This window comes from Ips typographus, linkage group LG13 (genome assembly GCF_016097725.1).
Source record: "Ips typographus isolate SLU linkage group LG13, UJ_Ityp_2.0, whole genome shotgun sequence".
NCBI lineage: Eukaryota > Metazoa > Arthropoda > Insecta > Coleoptera > Curculionidae > Ips > Ips typographus.
In genome coordinates this window covers 4,342,737-4,365,944 of record NC_138434.1, presented here as the reverse complement: position 1 = coordinate 4,365,944, position 23,208 = coordinate 4,342,737, and the positions used below count along the sequence as shown (strand labels likewise).

The 23,208-nt window shown below is 37.0% G+C and overlaps 3 long non-coding RNA genes across 3 annotated transcripts in view; 1 reads left to right on the top strand and 2 right to left on the bottom strand.

The window, feature by feature from the left end:
• LOC145737349 (uncharacterized) overlaps positions 1-23,208 on the bottom strand; it is a 164,907-nt gene that overhangs the window by 122,186 nt on the left and 19,513 nt on the right. The window lies entirely within an intron of this gene.
• On the top strand, positions 4,441-8,121 carry LOC145737092 (uncharacterized). The gene is made up of 3 exons (XR_014180224.1): positions 4,441-5,003; positions 5,587-5,769; positions 6,664-8,121. It is a non-coding gene; the product is annotated as an uncharacterized LOC145737092 (long non-coding RNA).
• LOC145737094 (uncharacterized) lies at positions 8,279-8,624 on the bottom strand. Its single transcript, XR_014180225.1, has 2 exons — positions 8,494-8,624; positions 8,279-8,447 (listed from the first exon to the last, which is right to left on the bottom strand). It is a non-coding gene; the product is annotated as an uncharacterized LOC145737094 (long non-coding RNA).

The following is a 23,208-nucleotide window of genomic DNA, read 5'->3' as shown; positions in this document are numbered from 1 at the left end:
GGTACTTTAAGGGAGTGAGGGTTAATCAAATGGGAAATATTAAGAAAAATAAACCCAGTATTTTGTTTAAACATTTTTTAAGGGTTGAAAATGGACCGTTGCTGGGGTTTTTTTTCTCTAAATCGACTAAGGGTAGATATAGGAATAATATCCTGTCAAAAACTCAGAAAGGCCGGGTACTTTAAGGGAGTGAGGGTTAATTAAATGCGAGGTGGTGGAAAAAGTAGAAACATTTTACAATTTAAGTTGTTTTTAAGGGTTGAAAATGGACCGTTGCTGGGGTTTTTTTCACTAAATCGACTAAGGGTAGATATAGGAATAATATCCTGTTAAAAACTCAGAAAGGCCGGGTACTTTAAGGGAGTGAGGGTTAATCAAATGGGAAATATTAAGAAAAATAAACCAAGTATTTTGTTTAAACAGTTTTTAAGGGTTGAAAATGGACCGTTGTTGGGGGTTTTTTCACTAAATCGACTAAGGGTAGATATAGGAATAATATCCTGTCAAAAACTCAGAAAGGCCGGGTACTTTAAGGGAGTGAGGGTTAATTAAATGCGAGGTGGTGGAAAAAGTAGAAACATTTTACAATTTAAGTTGTTTTTAAGGGTTGAAAATGGACCGTTGCTGGGGTTTTTTTCACTAAATCGACTAAGGGTAGATATAGGAATAATATCCTGTCAAAAACTCAGAAAGGCCGGGTACTTTAAGGGAGTGAGGGTTAATCAAATGGGAAATATTAAGAAAAATAAACCAAGTATTTTGTTTAATTATTATTTAAGGGTCGAAAATGGACCGTTGCTGGGGGTTTTTTTCACTAAATCGACTAAGGGTACATATAGGAATATTATCCTGTCAAAAACTCAGAAAGGCCGGGTACTTTAAGGGAGTGAGGGTTAATTAAATGCGAGGTGGTGGAAAAAGTAGAAACATTTTACAATTTAAATTGTTTTTAAGGGTTGAAAATGGACCGTTGCTGAGGGTTTTTTTCACTAAATCGACTAAGGGTAGATGCAGGAATATTATCCTGTCAAAAACTCAGAAAGGCCGGGTACTTTAAGGGAGTGAGGGTTAATTAAATGCGAGGTGGTGGAAAAAGTAGAAACATTTTACAATTTAAGTTGTTTTTAAGGGTTGAAAATGGACCGTTGCTGGGGTTTTTTTCACTAAATCGACTAAGGGTAGATATAGGAATAATATCCTGTCAAAACCTCAGAAAGGCCGGGTACTTTAAGGGAGTGAGGGTTAATCAAATGGGAAATATTAAGATAAATAAACCCAGTATTTTGTTTAAACATTTTTTAAGGGTTGAAAATGGACCGTTGCTGGGGTTTTTTTTCACTAAATCGACTAAGGGTAGATATAGGAATAATATCCTGTCAAAAACTCAGAAAGGCCGGGTACTTTAAGGGAGTGAGGGTTAATTAAATGCGAGGTGGTGGAAAAAGTAGAAACATTTTACAATTTAAATTGTTTTTAAGGGTTGAAAATGGACCGTTGCTGGGGGTTTTTTTCACTAAATCGACTAAGGGTAGATGCAGGAATAATATCCTGTCAAACACTCAGAAAGGCCGGGTACCTTAAGGGAGTGAGGGTTAATCAAATGGGAAATATTAAGAAAAATAAACCAAGTATTTTGTTTAAACATTTTTTAAGGGTTGAAAATGGACCGTTGCTGGGGTTTTTTTTCACTAAATCGACTAAGGGTAGATATAGGAATAATATCCTGTCAAAAACTCAGAAAGGCCGGGTACTTTAAGGGAGTGAGGGTTAATTAAATGCGAGGTGGTGGAAAAAGTAGAAACATTTTACAATTTAAGTTGTTTTTAAGGGTTGAACATCGACCGTTGCTGGGGGTTTTTTTCACTAAATCGACTAAGGGTAGATGCAGGAATAATATCCTGTCAAAAACTCAGAAAGGCCGGGTACTTTAAGGGAGTGAGGGTTAATTAAATGCGAGGTGGTGGAAAAAGTAGAAACATTTTACAATTTATATTGTTTTTAAGGGTTGAACATCGACCGTTGCTGGGGGTTTTTTTCACTAAATCGACTAAGAGTAGATATAGGAATAATATCCTGTCAAAAACTCAGAAAGGCCGGGTACTTTAAGGGAGTGAGGGTTAATTAAATGCGAGGTGGTGGAAAAAGTAGAAACATTTTACAATTTAAGTTGTTTTTAAGGGTTGAAAATGGACCGTTGCTGAGGTTTTTTTCACTAAATCGACTAAGGGTAGATATATGAATAATATCCTGTCAAAAACTCAGAAAGGCCGGGTACTTTAAGGGAGTGAGGGTTAATTAAATGCGAGGTGGCGGAAAAAGTAGAAACATTTTACAATTAAAATTGTTTTTAAGGGTTGAAAATGGACCGTTGCTGGGGGGTTTTTTTTACTAAATCGACTAAGGGTAGATGCAGGAATAATATCCTGTCAAAAACTCAGAAAGGCCGGGTACTTTAAGGGAGTGAGGGTTAATCAAATGGGAAATATTAAGAAAAATAAACCAATGTGACGCTATTTATTCGGGAGTTCGAATTAAAGTATGTTCTAGAACAAAAGTTAATGAGAATTGCCTCGGGCGCCACCTGGTTTTAAGAAAGTATTTAGAGTTTTCGAAATGTGAACCAGGAAACACAATTCGTATGCCTTGGTAGCTTTTAAACAGCTGGAGACAAGGTTTCCGACAATCTGTGGTAACAGTGGTTCAGTTCGTGACAACGCAAATAAAAGCCAAAAGTACCAATCAACTAACGTATATTCTCTGTGATTAACTTAAAATGCCAGCAAACTTAACCAAAGCAAATACTTATGCAAACAAGCGTATCTTAAATCCCCCCTCCCCTTAATTAAACAAGAACGAGAATGAGAGGGTGCAACTTAGTTACGGTACGGGTCGGATGCGATGCAAAACAGGTCAACGGTATAATGCAGAAAGTTAAAAAGCCACGCAATGCAATGAATGTTACAGGTACAAGATGAATCAAACTTAATTACAGGGACAATGCAGGTCTACGTTTACAACTAAGCAATTAACCGTCCTAGTGCAAATACAGTTACGGTGTCACGGGTCGGTACAGGGTTGGGAAAGGGTATTACTGAACCACCCGGTCTATACGAGCCTTGTAGTGGTTCTTGTTGGCAATAGGATATAGAAACTTGCCTCCTACGCCCGGTCTAGCGAACCATGTAGCGTAGTCAACAAAAGACAGGGCCAGGAAGTGCGGCCGGACTACTAAATGACACAAACGCCCGGTCTAGCGAACCATGTAGCGTTTGTGTTGAATACGGAACTATCGTGTAGCGCCCGGTCTAGCGAACCTCGACGCTACAGAGTGAACTAGGGCCGGAAATTGGCCTATCGGGGAAAAGTATACAAACACCCGGTCTAGCGAACCATGTAGTGTTTGTACAGAAACCTACAATGCCGGAACTATGGCGTAGCACCCGGTCTAGCGAGCCACGATGCTACTGAAGTAAAAGGGCCGGAAAATGGCCGGGCTGGGAATAACGGTGCAAACGCCCGGTCTAGCGAACCATGTAGCGTTTGCAATGAAAACAGGTGACGTGAATGTCACAGCAGCGCCCGGGGGTTGGAGTAAACAAGGAACGAACACCCGGTCTAGCGAGCCTCGGTGTTCAAATAACAGGTACACAGTGCACTAGGAGAGCTAACCACTAAACAGGTATACTTACTGTGTTGCGGCGGTGCTGCTGGGAGGTTGAGATGTTGCTCGGGGGAGCTAGCGATCTCAACAGAGAGCGAACTGACGGCGCACGCCAGTTTTATAGACAGTCCGATTCCCCACTTTCGGGTAGTGGGAAACACGGCCCTACTCGAGTGACGCGTACTGAAACGCAGTACTGCAGGAAAACGGTACGCTTCGGCCAACCTAGCCAGCTACGTCAACTCGCGAATTACAATTACAAGGAAAGGCGTAAACCACTAATTTCCTATTACGCGCTATCATACTGCAGCGTTGCTGTAAACCCTGTAATACTACCAATGGTTTCCAACAAGAATGGTAAAAATTGGACTGGCCAATCCTGAGAAAATATAATAACTTAATAATACGGCTTATCGTATTTTGGCAACGTACTAACACTGGTTACTTTACTAAACGGCTTCTATTAATAGATCCCTTATCTGCATATCGCCGCAAATCCAACGGTACTAACGGACGGCTTAGTAAACCAAACAGAAAAATATTCGTAACTTCGTTACACCAAGTATTTTGTTTAAACATTATTTAAGGGTCGAAAATGGACCGTTGCTGGGGGTTTTTTTCACTAAATCGACTAAGGGTAGATATAGGAATATTATCCTGTCAAAAACTCAGAAAGGCCGGGTACTTTAAGGGAGTGAGGGTTAATTAAAACTTTGTTTAAACATTTTTTATGTTCAAGGTTTGTTTAAACATTTTTTACTTTAAGGGAGTGAGGGTTAATTAAATGAGAGGTGGTGGAAAAAGTAGAAACACTTTACAATTTAAATTGTTTTTAAGGGTTGAAAATCGACCGTTGCTGGATGTTTTTTTCGCTAAATCGACTTAGCAGTTCATTCAGACATTTTCAGTAATTGTAGGTTATGGTTGTTGACTCATTTGCCATATCAATCATTATTGTATTTGTAATACCACTTTTAAGGGTATCTAGATCCTTTATTTAATTTTGTTAACTATGACAACACTGCAGACATTTCGTATTTCAAGAAAATTTGACTTCTTTATATCAAAGGAGCGCCGACAATGATTATGGAACGCCGCGTGCCGGTGGGGGACGCACTTCTTTTTATGGAGTGTAGGATTAAGATAATAAATTAGGCCAGTCAGCTTTTGTCTTCGCCTATTTTTATATTTTTTAACGGTCATTTTAACATGTAAATTATTAATAAACATTCGCTTCTTGTACGTTGTTGTGCTAACTGGGAATTGCCTACTCGTTTCCCAAGTGTCCCAAGGGAGTTATTTCCAAATTGTTCATCTAAGAAAACTGTTTCTTATTCGCAATGTAAGTATGTTTGAGTAGAAATAAATTACAGTTTAGCATAAAGAAAGTTGAAAATATCACAAATTTGTAACTTATATCGGGTGTCCAGGAGAACACGGGGACATAACAGATTAACATTGAAAATCGTTTTTTTCTTGTGTCTGTACAGTTGGGTAATTATCGTAAAACTTTTTAAATTGAAGTCGTAGAGCGTCTATAAAACTATTAAACTGAACTGGTCATGTTGAGGGTTGTGATCATAATTTTGATTTTTTATTAATTTTGGATTTTGTATGTACTTTCTACAAACTAATTGTAGTTTTATCATTCTTGAAAATTTATTAAAATGCTAAATAGACTGAAAACAATCAAGATGCCTGTTTCTTGTCGACGGTAAAATTGCAAGATTGAAATTTAAACTAAAAGTTTTTAGTTTTCCAACTAAATCATCCTTACAGAGGAATAAAAATAACCATATTAACCTCTCTTGCTTTTTCTGGACACCCGGTATGTGGTTTTACACAAAACTCAAGATAGATCGTTCTTATAGTGCGATGTTATTTTTTTTACAAAGTAACGAATTGTAAGCATTTGAATTTTTTAGGAATAGGATCAAGGAAGTCGAATTTCGACATTTTTGGGTTGCGTTCAATAGAGGAGAAATAAGTCCAGCGGCTGTACTTTCAGAGGTCGAGAGGGATTTATTTTCTTTTCACCCCGAGTATGCTCTGGTACACTGCGTGTCTGCCGACTTAAAAATGTCCAAGGGCATTGCACGAAAAATTAGGTAATTTTTGTGTTTGCTATCTCTTATTTTTATAGATACATTATTGCAGTTTTAACAACAGTTTAGTACATTTTCGTGTAATTTACGGATGTGACCAGCAATTTTTATTTTGGTTTTTACTACAGGGTGAAATTGAAAAACTGTACTTATTTATAGACATTTACTTTAATAAAACTTGAAGTATTTTTTTATAATAAAAAAGGTGCGCACTACACACTATACGTTTTCTGTTTATGCTCACTAACAGTAACAGCTTTTTTGTGGTAGTATTGAGCGCTTTTTTTGGTTTGAGTAAAAGGACAAAATGTATCAGAGACAATATGAAAGGTGGGTTTATAAAATCAATAAAATAAAATAATTGTTGAAAGTTGCTGTTTGCTATGTCGATGTCGTTGCGTTGCGTTTATAAAAAAAATAAATAATATATAAATAAGAGATAAGATAAAATAAGATAAGCTTGCGAACTCATTTTAACTTCCTTTTTTGTTTTTTTTTGTTAACCTTAAACACTAATTTTGATTGGTTCTGTTTTGAATAAATTAAAATTTTAAATCGGGAAGTCCTTTAAAAGCAATTATTTAAAAACAAATTAGGATTAAAGCAATTTATTTGCTGGACTTAATTATAGATAAAATATTATTTTGGAAATCACGCTACAAGACATACAACTACCTGTACTTCTTTTAGGGATGGCATCAGCTGAGGTAATAATAAATATCTGGTAGTTTCTCTATAGTAATTTTTATTTTGTTCTGTAAACCCTTTTCAACCACGGCAAATCATTTATATTATTCAATTATTTTTATTTTATTGGTTTTATAAACCCACCTGAAGTCGAGTTGTTTTCGGCTGAATAAATACCTGTATGTTTTATGTTTTATTTTATATTTTTAGGTCAAAATTTGGTGTTGGTGGTTTTACCCATTGGCCTCAGCAGGGCAAAGTGGGCTATGCACTTCTGCAGTTTTCCAAGGGTTTCAAAATAATTCATTTGATCACAAAGCCCAAATATTTCCACAAACCTAAATATTTGTACTTATGGAGGGCATTGGTAGATTTACGGCAGTTGTGCATCTCACGAAATTTAAAAAAAATTGTTATGCCAAAAATAGCGTGTGGATTAGATAAAAAAAAATATAAAATCGTGAGATGCATGATTGCTTTCATTTTCTACCAGTGCCCTATGAAAATTATAATTTGTAAATTTTAGTTTTATTTTTACTGTTTTCAAGATTCCCATGCTTTACACATGAACTTGTTTCACACTATAATGTATTATTTATTTTTGTTTTTTGGGCTTCGCGTCAAAATCTATTGTTTTATTTTTAGAACCATTCACTGCAACAATAGTCGAAATATTTATGTCAATTTAATTGACAAACAATCTTTCTCAGAATTCAAAATTACTAAGTATCAGGTTGTTTATTTATTATAAGTTATTGTTTGCTGTGTTCTGCTGTTTTTTATTTTTCAGATTTCTTGAAGTTTTTCAGGTTCAAGACCGAACCTAAGTCAGTGGTCTTGTGTTGGGACGACTAGGTTAATGTTATTTTCTACTTAGTTAAAAATAGTGCAAAATTTCATTTTCCCAACAAACCTTTTTGATGCGGTGAGACGCAAAGCCCAAAAATCGAAAATAAATGAATAACTCTCTTCAACCAACTTATAGAACATAGCTCCAACAATTTATTATGTTTATATTTCAATAATATACAGGGTGTCTTAGAAATAAGTACCGTAAATTTAGGGATAAACTGAGCTGGCCCAAATATGAAAAAAGTTAAAATATACGTGGATCCGAAAACTTCGTTTTCGAGATATAGAGAGTCAAACACTCTAAAAAATACAAAACTATAAACTTCTGCAAAACCGTCTCATCAATTTAACTCAAACTTTGTGGGTAGTGAAGGTTGTTTATTTTCAATAATTTTATATATTTTTTAAATACATTTATTTGTTTTATTCTATTTATTCTTTATTTATAATTACATGTATTTCTGAGACACCCTGTATTTTTATATTTTATTAGGAAAATAAGTGTGTTTGTGTCATTTCATACAAATTTTTATTAAACAAATAGTTTTATAAAATGATGAGTCAATAGAGCCCGTTTATGTGCCTGATTTTATGTACAATTGTAACTGGATTATATACATTTAAAAATAAAACAAAAACCTACGATGTTTTCAATTTGTCAATGACGTTGAGAATTACTTTATTTTACTAGTACTATTAGGTCTACTAGTTTTTATTAGGTTAGGTTAGGTATTATTGTAACTCGTATTGGGTGTTTCAACCACGGAGTATAGCACTCATAACAAAAATAATTGTAAAGTAGGCGTCGTGACATAAGATGACAATGTAATAGAAAAGTTTGACCCTTACACTTTGACTCTTGCCATATACGCCCCACAAAAAAGACGCCAACAGTGACAATTATACCTTCACTAAAACTGATGTTTGAAAATAATAAGTGATTTATAAAGATTTGTGTAAAAGTATAAACCTGTTTTCGTTTTAATTATGTTACTTTATTTGCAAATAAATACACAGAACGTTAAAGATATATATTTTTCGCGTTTCTATCACCTCCATAATTTTTTAGTAAATTTCCGAGTCGACACTACTAGATTATAAGTTGATGCACAAGCCGTTGCGCTAGTCACCTAGTGCTTTAACTGAAAGGAAAATATATAGTATAAGTATAAAAAATACAATGCCTACTTGGTTTTTCTTCCATCCACCATTGTTTATTTGAACAGACCAAGCCTTCGGTGCTCCGGCTTTTCTCATGATCTCTCCAGAGTAGGATGTATAATACTAAGAAACATAAGATGTTATAAAATAAATGATCAATATTACATGAAAAACATTCTTATCAGTGATACTTTAAAGTCGAGCGCAAATGGGCTCCTCTCTCCCCTACACCCTTTCCAATCCCATCCACTGATTTGTTAAAGTCGAACGCAAAAGGGCTCCTCTCTCCCCTACACCCTTTCCAATCCCATCCACCGATTTGTTAAAGTCGAACGCAAAAGGGCTCCTCTCTCCCCTACACCCTTTCCAATCCCATCCACCGATTTGTTAAAGTCGAACGCAAAAGGGCTTCTCTCTCCCCTACACCCTTTTCAATCCCATCCACCGATTTGTTAAAGTCGAACGCAAAAGGGCTCCTCTCTCCCCTACACCTTTTCCAATCCCATCCACTGATTTGTTAAAGTCGAACGCAAAAGGGCTCCTCTCTCCCCTACACCCTTTCCAATCCCATCCACCGATTTGTCGAAGTCGAACGCAAAAAACGGTTTACGGCTTGAAATTTTGACAGAGTTTAGAAATAAAATTTTCCGGTTCAGTAAATAAAGAATCGTAATCATAAATGCAATTTTGATGCCACCACCGGTTACACATTTCACACAATAAAGATTTTGAATTAGACTCATTTGTATCATTGCCGCATTTTAGGCATAACTCTTTCATATTTCCTGCAGAATTAATAATAAAATTTTGAATTTCGAGTCTATATATATTTGCATCAAAAATGTTTGAATTTATACTTTCTTGTGATAAATAACATTTACTTATATATACCAGGTGTCCAAGAGCACCCTGGACATAGGAGATTAACATGGGAAAACGGTTTTGATTTTATTGCGCCTGTACGGCTGATTTCATTGAAAAATCGTATTAATGAAAGTTGTAGTACCTATCACGGACTAGTTTTCTGTATTTTTTTCGGATCTCTAACTTGAGCCCTTTCGTCGTAAAACACGAACAAAAATGCGAAAATTTAAACTTTTTACCTGCATTGTATAAGCGGTTGCCGAGCAACCGTACCCGCAACAATGACCTGTTTACCCGTTGCCCGACAACCGCCTATACAGTGCAGGCCAAAAGTTTAAATTTTCTTATTTTTGTTCGTGTTTTACGACGAAAGGGCTCAAGTTAGAGATCCGAAAAAAATACAGAAAACTAGTCCGTGATAGGTACTACAACTTTTATTAATACGATTTTTCAATCAAATCAGCCGTACAGGCGCAAAAAAATCAAAACCGTTTTCCCATGTCCTCCCCCCTCCTATGTCCAGGGTGCTCTTGGACACCTGGTATGAGAAATACTCCACAATTATACGAATCTTTTTGCTGAGGAACTGCAATGCTCTCTAAAACGTATTTTGTTGGTTTCTTATGTGAAGGAAATTTTTTATTAAATATCTGTATAAAGTGCTCGAATTCATTTTTTTTCTCAATTTTTTCTTTGAGGTTACTAGGGTGTTCTGCCGAATTTAAATAATGAAATGTCCCTTTTTGAAAATTTACGTACACCAAAGTCCAGTGCTGGCCTCTCTGGTTTATAGGAATTAAAATTTCTGTGGCTTTTTCTAATAATGCCAAGTTTGCATCTTTTGCTTTGGGTATAATACCTTCAGAGTTCTGCTGAGGAAATATAGTCGTTCCTTCGTACCAAGATAGCACAGTAATGTCAGAATTTAATTGAATTTTATATTGTTCCAAAACTAAGTCTATAGCAATATTATCCAGCCAGTATATGTCAGTATACATCTCGTCCGATTGAGGTATTTTTAAAGTTGAAAAACTTTCGTAGTTAATAAAATTGATGCCTAAAAACCTGCTACTTTGAAACTTGCTCACTACAAAATTAATATTGATGTTTTGCTGATAATATCTAATGTCATTTACAAGCCCATTACATAAAAATTTTTAATTTGTAAAATCGTTTAATTTGCTGAAATCTTTTTGGTTAAGATAAATTTTACTGTTAGCTGCCTTATAATACGAACCAATCTTCTTTATTCTTTTAGACCAACTTTCTATATGTTCCTTTCGTTTTCTTTTATTTACACCGCACGATTTTCTACTAATCTGAAATTGTACCGTCCGATGTGTAGCCAAAACATACTCCCGTACTTTCCTACAAAACCTTGAAGGTTTTTGTCGCAGTTGTTTCTGAAGGATTTCATTTTTTAAGTAATTAAAATAATTTTCTATTGGCGCATTCGACATTCGCGGTTTTACTATAATTGCCGTCCACAAAGGCAAATAAGTAACGTATCTTTTTAATAGAATATTTAAAAAAATCGGATTATAATATTTATTCAGATTATTAACGCCATCGTTACATATAGTTTTTGAAATACCCTCTCTAATTGAGGAAAAGTTCAAAAAGAACTTCGATTTACTATAGAAATTATCTCTTTGATCAAAAATTGTTGGTTTTTTCGGCTTCGTCTGAATAAATTTCATCTTTTAGATGTACGTGCGAGTGGACGTTAAGTTCTAATATACATTTTTCTGCGTTTTCCACTGATAAGCAGTTAAATTTCGAGTCAAGTAAAATGGTGAGGTATTCAAAAAACATTTCTAACTCATGAATGAATGTTGCTCATGGTGGTCATTGAGGCTAAAGTTTCTTTGAGTAAATTCCTAACATTTTTTTCTTTAAAATGTTCATTTACTAATGATGAAAAAATTTTCATCATATGGGCGCAACACAACTGTATTGGAGTAATATTGCTGTTAATAGAAATATTTTTGTAACTTAATTCATAACAATAGTTAATATACACTAAGAGTGTCTGTTCATTAAACGAATTACATACGGCATGTATTTCCGCAAGAGAAAAATCTGTTACTATTCGATCAAAAATTGGCCAACTATTTTTAAATTTAAGCCAATAACTTTTAAATTTTAATAACCAGTTACCTATTGAATTGGTATCATGAGTGGACGAGATTAATTCGATCACTGGACATACGCATCTGTTACCCAATTTGGCCGATCCGATTCGAATAACACCGGCGTAGTATAATATGTTCAAATATAGATGGCTGTCTTACTACAGTTCCAGTGGCGTCAAGAAATAAAACTGTTTTCTTATTTTCTGATTTTTTCATTTCGTGAATTATCATTTCATTTTGTTCCTTGCTAAATATGTATACAGTTATTGGTTCGCCAGTAAACTGTATATACTCTCTATGTACTCTACCTAGCAGATGAATGTCTATTTTATCGTCATCGTCCCGGTCTTTCCTTCCGATTTTATATTTTTATAAACACTATCAGATTTTATTCCTTGCAGATTTTTTGATTCTAATAATGTTGTATCCGCAACAAGCACGTTTCGCATTCTTATCTGAACCATATTTTTATCAGAATACAGTTTTCCAACTAAATTTCTTTCAACTCCTCTTACTTGTCGCGTTAAGTTATCCGTGTGTGAGAAATTAAACGAAGAACTATATACCTTAAATTCGTATAAACCGGTCACTGTAGGGTTAATTAAATTGCAAACAACTTTAAATGTTTTACAAGAGTAATGCCCGCAATACCCGTAAACTTTAATCGATTTTAAATTAATTCGATAAGATTTACTATAAAAATTACACGTGCTATTGACTTCTTTTATTTTTTCCTTTAGAAAATACACATAAACACCTTCTTGAAATTTTAACTGCCCCGTTGCATCACAAATAAATGTCATTTCTTCGAGGTCGCATTTGGAAACAAAAAAACTCCCTTCAAATATAGGACAATTAAAAGAAAATTTTCGAGAACTGTTTAAACTTTCATTTGAAGGATTAAAAATATTTTTTGTAGTTTGAGGTAAAATTTTGACAGAATTTGAATTTTTCCGTTGTACGTCAAAGAATGTTTTTCCGCATATTGCGGCACGTCAATTTCGTCATCCGTGAGATAATTATTTTCCTGTCTCTCTTTTGCGCAAAAAATGGTACCCTTTTCAACAATTTCCGATTTTTCTACAATTTCTGTTCCCGTAATAGTGCTTGAAAAAGTTTCTTCGTGCAATATAGAAAACAACCTAATTTTCCCTGAATTTTTAAGCAAAACCCGTTTAACATTTCTACGATATTCGTACGTGTCAGCCCCGTAAGTATCAATAGCAGCTTGTCGCATTATTTCAGAATCTAATGACAAGTTGCATGCATCACTGTAAGAATGCCCCGATTGACTAAACAAACGCGCGATTTTTTGAAAATCCATTTTAATTTTACGAGAAGTCCATATTAAAAACAAAATAAAAACACAGTCACAAAAGATGCAATAATAAAAAACTACTACTACTTAGTAGACACTTTATGGCCAACCAAATACCAAACTCAAACAAACAATAAAAAAACTGTAAACATGCACAAACACACTGAATTTTAAAGTATTAACGAAAAAAAATCTACAATCTACTATCCACATGCAGGTATTAAAAACAAATAAAAAAAAACTAATTATGATCTAAACGAAATACTCGTAAATCGTAATATCTAATCTACAAAATCGTGCAGGGTTAACTTGCGTATTTCCAAATATCAAAAATTGAAATGCTAGAAAGTCGCTCTTATATTCGCTAACAAAACCAATTCAACCACTTTGTCAGATATATTCAGAGCAACAAAACTAAGCCTAAAAACGTTAAAACAAAAGCATACCCACAAGACGTGAGGAAAAGAAATAAATAATACGATATGACTCTTATTCTTTCTAGACAATTTTTATATAGGCTTTGCCAATTTTTCGACGGTTTCCAACGACTTCGGCTTCTTATACGTCGGCTTACATCAAAGAACACCGTCCTGGCCGTGTCTGGATCTAATGTAAACAGACATCACGCGTGAAAATAGAAAACGCTGAGCCTTGCAACAAGCTCCTGGTCAAAGAAGGCAATGTTGCCAATACGAACGTACTTAACCACCAACTGAACTATCTTTCAAAAATGTTTTTTTTTTACGATACATCCATAAAAAAATAAGAGTCGGGCTTTCCAAGGTCTTCCAAGAATGTGATAGCTACATGTATCCTACTTAGAGAAAAATCCTTACTATTTTCATCCGCGCTCATTTAATTCACCTTACGTTCCTTAAAAGGGTCGGTCTTAAAAGTCGGCCTTTCAAAGGTCTCTCCAGAATGTAATAGATATATGTACACTAAGTCCTTTTAGTGAAAAAAACCCCCAGCAACAGTCGATGTTCAACCCTTAAAAAATGTTTAAACAAAATACTTTGTTTATTTTTCTTAATATTTTCCACTTGATTAACCCTCACTCCCTTAAAGAACCCGGCCTTTCTGAGTTTTTGACAGGATATTATTCCTATATCTACCCTTAGTCGATTTAGTGAAAAAAACCCCCAACAACGGTCCATTTTCAACCCTTAAAAACTGTTTAAACAAAATACTTTGTTTATTTTTCTTAATATTTTCCATTTGATTAACCCTCACTCCCTTAAAGTACCCGGCCTTTCTGAGTTTTTGACAGGATAATATTCCTATATCTACCCTTAGTCGATTTAGTGAAAAAAACCCCCAGCAACGGTCCATTTTCAACCCTTAAAAACTGTTTAAACAAAATACTTTGTTTATGTATCTTAATATTTTCCATTTGATTAACCCTCACTCCCTTAAAGTACCCGGCCTTTCTGAGTTTTTGACAGGATATTATTCCTATATCTACCCTTAGTCGATTTAGTGAAAAAAAACCCCAACAACGGTCCATTTTCAACCCTTAAAAACTGTTTAAACAAAATACTTTGTTTATTTTTGTTAATATTTTCCATTTGATTAACCCTCACTCCCTTAAAGTACCCGGCCTTTCTGAGTTTTTGACAGGATAATATTCCTATATCTACCCTTAGTCGATTTAGTGAAAAAAACCCCCAGCAACGGTCCATTTTCAACCCTTAAAAACAATTTAAATTGTAAAATGTTTCTACTTTTTCCACCACCTCGCATTTAATTAACCCTCACTCCCTTAAAGTACCCGGCCTGTCTGAGTTTTTGACAGGATATTATTCCTATATCTACCCTTAGTCGATTTAGTGAAAAAAACCCCCAGCAACGGTCCATTTTCAACCCTTAAAAACAATTTAAATTGTAAAATGTTTCTACTTTTTCCACCACCTCGCATTTAATTAACCCTCACTCCCTTAAAGTACCCGGCCTTTCTGAGTTTTTGACAGGATAATATTCCTATATCTACCCTTAGTCAATTTAGTGAATAAAACCCCCAGCAACGGTCCATTTGCAACCCTTAAAAAATGTTTAAACAAAATACTTGGTTTATTTTTCTTACCATTTCCCATTTGATTAACCCTCACTCCCTTAAAGTACCCGGCCTTTCTGAGTTTTTGACAGGATATTATTCCTATATCTACCCTTAGTCGATTTAGTGAAAAAAACCCCCAGCAACGGTCCATTTTCAACCCTTAAAAACTGTTTAAACAAAATACTTTGTTTATTTTTCTTAATATTTTCCATTTGATTAACCCTCACTCCCTTAAAGTACCCGGCCTTTCTGAGTTTTTGACAGGATATTATTCCTATATCTACCCTTAGTCGATTTAGTGAAAAAAACCCCCAGCAACGGTCCATTTTCAACCCTTAAAAACAATTTAAATTGTAAAATGTTTCTACTTTTTCCACCACCTCGCATTTAATTAACCCTCACTCCCTTAAAGTACCCGGCCTTTCTGAGTTTTTGACAGGATATTATTCCTATATCTACCCTTAGTCGATTTAGTGAAAAAAACCCCCAGCAACGGTCCATTTTCAACCCTTAAAAACAATTTAAATTGTAAAATGTTTCTACTTTTTCCACCACCTCACATTTAATTAACCCTCACTCCCTTAAAGTACCCGGCCTTTCTGAGTTTTTGACAGGATATTATTCCTATATCTACCCTTAGTCGATTTAGTGAATAAAACTCCCAACAACGGTCCATTTTCAACCCTTAAAAACTGTTTAAACAAAATACTTTGTTTATTTTTCTTAATATTGTTACGATTTTCCCGTGGGTTCACACAAAGTCAGTTTAACTCAACAATTAATCAATTTATTACACTTCAAAACACTCCGTACAATAATTAACACAGCTACTAAAAACACTACTACAATTCCACAATTACTCCGCTATTTAAACTTTACCGCGTTCCCAAATTCACTACTACACTACTCTACTCTCTCTCGTCGACGCCGCTTCTTTTATATTCACAAACCACGTTCTAGAATGACCGCGAAACGCTTCGCGGGTTGCCTTGACCATTCAAGAATATTCCAGGTAGCGCTTCCTAACTGTGGCCTACTTTAATACGCGCCCGGCCAGATATTGCGGCGCATCGGTTTCATCCCGAAGCGAGCGCTCGTTAAGAAGTCTCGAGCATAGTAGGCCCAGACCGTAACACTGCCCCCCTCTTAAAGCTGATCGTCCCGATCCGCTTCATCTAATCCCTGGTATTTCTTGAGTCTGTCCAGATGGACAATTTTCATCTTGCCTTTGGGGCTGCGTTGGACTCTGTACGCGACGTCATTTAACCTTTTTACCACATTGTAAGGCCCCTCCCAGTGTCGTTGCCATCTTTGGCTTAATCCTTTGCTCCTCCTGGGTTGAAACATCCACACAGCATCACCCTCCTTATAATTGCCACCAGTTGGTCTGTGGTCCAGTGTCATCTTCATACGGTTGTTGTTTGGTTTCATCTTCTCTCTCTCAAGTTCCCGAATTGTGATGGATCCCTTCTGTAACGAACACTGGTCACACCGTTTACACCATTCCTCAACGTCCTTTCTGAAGTTAATCCAGTAAAATCGATCTCTTATTCTAGCCAAAGTCTGGTTTACTCCAAAGTGTCCTCCTCCGCGCCTGTCATGTAGTTCTCTCAGCACATTCTCTTTGCAGGAATTGGGCACTATTGTTTGGTAAACAAAGCGTTTTCCGTCTGGACTTTCCCATTTGCGAGTAATTAAGTCTTCTCGCAGTCGAAGCGAATTCCACTGCAACCAGTAACCCCTTACTGTTGGTCCATATCTGGAAATCTGTTGCCAATCCGGTTTCAAATCCTTCTCCAACCATCTTCTGATTACTTTCAAATCAGAGTCTGAGCGCTGTCCTTTTATTATGTCCTCCTTAGAAACGCTGGTCTTCATTCTTTTTGTAGCCTCTTTATCTGTCACCTTCGCGATTTGACCAATCCTCCAACCATTATGAATTTGTCCTTTCCGGTACCTTAAGTCACTATCCAAAGCTTGACGATCCTCTACATATCGCGGTAAATGTCCTTCCGGGTTCTTCATTTCCTGCTCCTGGTTACGCCAGTTCTGCGGGGTCGGTAAACGAGACTGCTGTCTGCAATTCCATTGGTAATGTCCTTTACGTCCACAAATATAACATGTAATGTTTCTTTTAACAGAGGAGTTCCGGTGATTTGTTCTGATGTTCTGGTTTCGTCGACACTGTGGGTTTGGAGAACAAGACCGCTGTCTGCAATTCCTTCTAATGTGTCCCGTACGTCCGCATCGATAACACTCCACTCTCGTGATCGGGCGTGATCGTTCTAATTGTGTGGACTGACTATTTCCTGATGCTGCCATTTGTTGCACTAATTGGCCTACCATTGCTTTAATTTCATCTATTAATGTAGCAACATGATCGGCTAGCGGTACTCTTTCCCCTTGAATAGGCTCTGGCTTTAAATCATTGCACGCAGCTTCAATTTCCAGCGCTCGAACCAGTAATTCGCTGTTGTTGCTCCCTTTGAACATCTTCAGCCATTTCTGTACCTCCGGATCTCGAATCCCATCTACAAAATACTGTGCCACAAGTTCTTCTTGGATTTCATCCGGGACGGCTGGGTAAGCCAGATGCACAAGGCGACGAATTTCGGTTTCAAACTCTTCTAGATTTTCACCAGTTTTCTGCTGTCTTGCCATTAATTGCGTTCGATACAGTCCTTTCTTATGTTGATCCCCATAGCGACGTTCTAATGCAGCTACTAATGCTTCGTTGAGCGATAGGCACCGTCTGTAACAGCTCCAATGCAGGTCCTCGTAATGCCACTACTAGTGCTACAGCCATTTCCTTGGTACTCCATCCATTTGGATTTGCAGCGGCCTCAAATTGGAGTTGGTACATTGCCCATGAAGTTTGACCGTCGTATGTGGGAGGCTTGATCCTGTTGAGCCCGTTTCCGGTGATCACTGTAGAGCTGGCTCCTCTGCTGTCAATTTTTCGCTCTAAGTCGCGTAGCTTTATCTCGACATCATTCCGAATTCTATTAATGTCCTCCCGAACATCATTCTGAATTTTATTGAGACTATGGGTTACATACTCATAGATTTCTGTCTTGGTCCTCGCTAGAACGTCCAATATTTCTACATTACGCTTTTCTTGCCACTCTCTGTCTTCTTGTCGAATTCTTTCTTCTTGTTGTCGAATCCTTTCTTGTTCTTCTTTGTCTCGTTGTCGAATCCTTTCTTCTTGTTGTCGAATCCTTTCTTGTTCTTCCTTCTCTTGTTGTCGAATCCTTTCTTGTTCTTCCTTCTCTTGTTGTCGAATCCTTTCTTGTTCTTGTCGAATCCTTTCTTGTTCTTGTTGTCGTTCTTCCTTGTCTTGTTTAAGCATTGCCATAATAGCTGCAAATTGGGCCTCCATGTTTGCACTTTGACGTCTTGTTATTGGCATAAAATAAATTTAACACACCACTGTTCCGAAAATCTCTAGTCCGGTTCTGAACACAAGTCTCTAACCCGAAGTTTAGTTCCAATTCACGTCGCACTAAAATATGATCGCACTTCTGACACCAATTGTTACGATTTTCCCGTGGGTTCACACAAAGTCAGTTTAACTCAACAATTAATCAATTTATTACAGTTCAAAACACTCCGTACAATAATTAACACAGCTACTAAAAACACTACTATAATTCCACAATTACTCCGCTATTTAAACTTTACCGCGTTCCCAAATGAACTAATCCACTACACTCTACTCTCTCTCGTCGACGCCGCTTCTTTTATATTCACAAACCACGTTCTAGAATGACCGCGAAACGCTTCGCGGGTTGCCTTGATCATTCAAGAATATTCCAGGTAGCGCTTCCTAACTGTGGCCTACTTTAATACGCGCCCGGCCAGATATTGCGGCGCATCGGTTTCATCCCGAAGCGAGCGCTCGTTAAGAAGTCTCGAGCATAGTAGGCCCAGACCGTAACAATATTTTCCATTTGATTAACCCTCACTCCCTTAAAGTACCCGGCCTTTCTGAGTTTTTGACAGGATATTATTCCTATATCTACCCTTAGTCGATTTAGTGAAAAAAAACCCCAGCAACGGTCCATTTTCAACCCTTAAAAACAATTTAAATTGTAAAATGTTTCTACTTTTTCCACCACCTCGCATTTAATTAACCCTCACTCCCTTAAAGTACCCGGCCTTTCTGAGTTTTTGACAGGATAATATTCCTATATCTACCCTTAGTCAATTTATTGAATAAAACCCCCAGCAACGGTCCATTTTCGACCCTTAAAAAATGTTTAAACAAAATACTTGGTTTATTTTTCTTACCATTGCCCATTTGATTAACCCTCACTCCCTTAAAGTACCCGGCCTTTCTGAGTTTTTGACAGGATATTATTCCTATATCTACCCTTAGTCGATTTAGTGAAAAAAACCCCCAGCAACGGTCCATTTTCAACCCTTAAAAACAATTTAAATTGTAAAATGTTTCTACTTTTTCCACCACCTCGCATTTAATTAACCGTCACTCCCTTAAAGTACCCGGCTTTTCTGAGTTTTTGACAGGATATTATTCCTATATCTACCCTTAGTCGATTTAGTGAAAAAAAACCCCAGCAACGGTCCATTTTCAACCCTTAAAAAATGTTTAAACAAAATACTGGGTTTATTTTTCTTAATATTTCCCATTTGATTAACCCTCACTCCCTTAAAGTACCCGGCCTTTCTGAGTTTTTGACAGGATATTATTCCTATATCTACCCTTAGTCGATTTAGTGAAAAAAACCCCAGCAACGGTCCATTTTCAACCCTTAAAAACAACTTAAATTGTAAAATGTTTCTACTTTTTCCACCACCTCGCATTTAATTAACCCTCACTCCCTTAAAGTACCCGGCCTTTCTGAGTTTTTGACAGGATATTATTCCTATATCTACCCTTAGTCGATTTAGTGAAAAAACCCCCAACAACGGTCCATTTTCAACCCTTAAAAACTGTTTAAACAAAATACTTTGTTTATTTTTCTTAATATTTTCCATTTGATTAACCCTCACTCCCTTAAAGTACCCGGCCTTTCTGAGTTTTTGACAGGATAATATTCCTATATCTACCCTTAGTCGATTTAGTGAAAAAAACCCCCAGCAACGGTCCATTTTCAACCCTTAAAAACAATTTAAATTGTAAAATGTTTCTACTTTTTCCACCACCTCGCATTTAATTAACCCTCACTCCCTTAAAGTACCCGGCCTTTCTGAGTTTTTGACAGGATAATATTCCTATATCTACCCTTAGTTGATTTAGTGAAAAAAACCCCCAGCAACGGTCCATTTTCAACCCTTAAAAAATGTTTAAACAAAATACTTGGTTTATTTTTCTTACCATTTCCCATTTGATTAACCCTCACTCCCTTAAAGTACCCGGCCTTTCTGAGTTTTTGACAGGATATTATTCCTATATCTACCCTTAGTCGATTTAGTGAAAAAAAACCCCAGCAACGGTCGATGTTCAACCCTTAAAAAATGTTTAAACAAAATACTTGGTTTATTTTTCTTACCATTTCCCATTTCATTAACACTTAGTCCTAGAATGATGCACAATAATTACTTAGTAATTACTATAATACATTTTTAATTATTTAACTGTATTTTATATTTCTACAGTAGTTATAGCAAGAGCAGGCTAGACGGGAGAACAAACGGTAGAAAGCGTGAAGTGAATACGCGCGACCACTGATGGAAAAACGAACTGCCGATTTCGTTGCCGAGAATCGTTGCTAACATGTCTCCGGTCTATACAGTGCAGGCCAAAAGTTTAAATTTTCTCATTTTTGTTCGTGTTTTACGACGAAAGGGCTCAAGTTAGAGATCTGAAAAAAATACAGAAAACTAGTCCGTGATAGGTACTACAACCTTTATTAATACGATTTTTCAATCAAATCAACCGTACAGGCGCAAAAAAATCAAAACCGTTTTCCCATGTTAATCTCCTATGTCCAGGGTGCTCTTGGACACCTGGTATATAATATTAATTTCTCTTGCTGTTGCTGTTGATTGTTTTGAGTTATTTTAATCGAAGCAATTGTTTTTTGAGCAAATTTTTTCCCCTTGAGGGGGGTGAAGAGAGGGGGGTTTTGTCTGATTTTTTTCACCATTTCATTTTTTTTTGGGGTGTTGCCTAAGTTGTGTGAAAATTTCATTGAAATCGCTTGATTAATAACGACCGGAGAGCAAAAAATTTCGAAACTGTCCAACAAATCAGTAACAATTGATATGTCCTAAAGAATTTACAACAAAACTGTCTAAAACACGCCAAAACAGTAAAAAATATAATTTTTTAACACTCTAAAAGATTGTCTGAAAATTTTAGTTTAGTGTCCAAAAAATGAATTTTTTGCAAAAAATTAATTTCTTGCAAAAAATGTCCTAAAAATATAGGGTTTTGTCAGTGTCCTAAAAAATAATTTTAAACGAGAGTGTTAAAAAACTATTAGGTTAGGTTAGTGGCCACAAAAACTGTCAAAAACAATTTTTAAAGGTAAAAAAAAAAATTAAATATACAGAGTGAACCAAAAATTTATATATATCGAGTGGCTCAAGAAACAACAGTGCGCGCGGGCGCTTTAGCTACGGATGGCGGCCATTTTCTCCCTCTTCCTGGTATGCGTGTCCACGTGCTTGATCATGTGATCCTTCCTGATAAAGCCCTTGCCGCATATCTCGCACGCGTACGGTTTCCTGCCCGTGTGACAGCACAAGTGCCTTCTCAAATCCGCTTTGTAATTAAACGTTTTTGGGCACATATCGCACTTGTGCGGTTTATCGCCCGTGTGTTTCTTCGTATGTCGTTTGTAGGTTTTATCATCAGGAAACCGTTTACCGCACCGGGAACACTTGAACGGTTTATCACCACTATGGAAGGTGTTGTTGTGTTGAGTGAGATAACAGGGACGATTGAACACCTTATCACAGTCGTAACATTTGATTTTCCGCTCCTCCGAAGCACGAGGGGGAGAATTCTCCTTTTGTTCCTCCTCCAAATTGGTCAACAACACCTCCACCTCATTAATTCCTAAGGTGGTTAGTCCTCCAAATTCAGTTGTCAAATTGGTGGTGTAATTCTCCATTATTACAGGATGAGGGTATTCCTGAAGAGGACAGTAGTACTGTCCCATACCAGCCACGTTCGCATACCCATGTAGTTCCGCCAGAACCTGCGCAAAACTGGGCAAAGGCTGGCTCACATCCAAATCACCCGTAGTACTGCTGGGGGTTAACGTATCCTGCGTAACGTGGGAGGCCAACTCGTTTGGGTACTGCTCCGCCAAGATAGGCACCACATCCACCACGCTGTCGCTGCTCCTCGAATCCTCCTGACTATTATCCTTACTAGGCGAGGAATTCCTAGTTGGATGGTGATGGGCGCTGATGGGCATGATAGCTGGATCAGGCAGCCCACTAGATTTAACCGCTTTCTTGTGCAACGTGGTGTTGTAGTGTCTCTTTAAATGTCCGGAACTGGTGAACCAGTTGTTGCACGCGGTGCAATTGTAGATTTTCGGTCTGCGTGCTTCATTAGTCTTCCAGTTGGTACTCTTGGTGGGAGCAGGAGCTAGTGGTGGCGGTGCCGGAGCCTCATAACCACTAAAACACTCTGAAACACCCTCGCTAGAACCACCATCAACCACAAACTCCCCTTGGTAACCTGTTGGTTGATTATTCCCCAAACTAATCATCCCCTGCACGGTATGTCCCTCCTTTTCCTTCTCCCACGTTTGACTGACCATTTTCTGACTATCCAAATCCAGTATCTCACTCTGACTCACCTCCTCCTCATTCATGGGTGTATCATAATAATACTGGGGGTCACTCAAATTGTTGTGCTCGATGAGGAGGGAAGCACTCTTGTACACCAAACCACACTTCTCGGACTGTTTGGGACTGGGTGAGGGTGTGTGTTGTAGTGGATAGTTCACACTGTACACCGGTCTGTTGTACGGATTATACCGAGCGTTCAAATATTTACTCTGAGTGCAATCCATATTAATTTTTCCAAAGAGAAAAAACAAAAAAAATACAGTCACCCGAAAATAACATAGCGTCCGACTCCGACCGTTGACTGACTGAAACTGAAACTTGTGCATTGGCCCACTCTTGGTGGGGGGTTGGTGGAGGTGGTGAGGTGTGGTTTTGGAAATGCGTGAGTTATATACAGGGTGATTCAGGTTTTATTACACGAATTTTAACCACGTATTCTACGTCCCAAAATAATTCCAGTTTGCTCTATAAACTATATCCAGAAAATGCGACTTTTGGGAAAGAGAGGGTGTTGAAGTTTTTTAACAAAAAAAAAAAGGTTGCCAATTTTACGAGCAGTTAATTCTTTAGTCCAACGTTGCAGAAAATGCATT